Consider the following 1,019-nt stretch of genomic DNA (forward strand, 5'->3'; position numbering starts at 1 on the left):
CCCATCTTCCCCTTACCCTCCTGGTATCGCTACTCGTATTATCGATAGATTGACTTCTTAATGATTGAGCTCTGCTTACATTGAGTATGGGGTTGGTGCTAGGGGAAATTTTCCTGTAACATTTCTTATAAGGACAGATCTTTGCCTAGCAGATTAAAGTCTGTCATATTAATACAAGGGGAGCTTTGAGATACTAAATGTATGGTGGTTCTGGGTCCCCTTTCATTGAATGCCCGCTAAGCCAGGGGTCCCACTCAATGTCTAAGAACAACTAGTCTAGAGGTGGTCATCCGTTGCTTCCTCTCCCATCAGGGAATTTCAGTCCCAAGTCCAAGGGTTGCAAGTAGTTTTGAGATAGGGCCCGTTTCCTTCATTCTGGTCTCTACATCGATTCCTTCTGGGTTGGCCCTTGGAGGATGCCATGTTCCCTGTAAAGCCAGCATCTAAGGTCATCATAGTTCTTAGTCTATGGTGCGGTTCACCAAGGGAGGGTTAGGTAGAAATATATTCGAAGCATCTACCCAGGAACATAGAACCTTAGGTACCTTACAATTATTTTTTCACTATCCCTTCCTGATGTAATGTTGTTCTTTCTCATTTACGCACCATTCTCACCAACAGAAATATCAGTGCTCCTCTGAAATGTAGATGTTCCCCTCCCCTGGTCTGAACTTGCTTTCCCAGTAAGGTTCTCCCCTCATCCGGGGGAGGGCCTGTGGGTTGTCACAGCCTTGTCTCAGGGTTGTATGGCATTGAGTGGTTGGTCTTTCCCTTGCCCCCTTATTGAAGGCGTGACCTCAGCCAATGTGAGGTCTCCTCTTTTGAGGTAGTTTTATGATCATCAAACTTTTCAATAGCACTGGACAGAAAGCTAACTCAAACCCTCTTCGGCCCCAAAGGAAACGCCATGCTATATTGCAACTAAGGCAAGGCTGGATCCAGGAATGCAAAGGGTTTCACTAGGAGTCTCTTTCTCTTGACTTTGCCTCCCTTTGGCTTGCCTTTGTTTTCCAGTAGGG

Source organism: Echinops telfairi, unplaced genomic scaffold, assembly GCF_000313985.2.
Source record: "Echinops telfairi isolate 266 unplaced genomic scaffold, ASM31398v2 ScPeMD7_31;HRSCAF=116, whole genome shotgun sequence".
Lineage (NCBI taxonomy): Eukaryota > Metazoa > Chordata > Mammalia > Afrosoricida > Tenrecidae > Echinops > Echinops telfairi.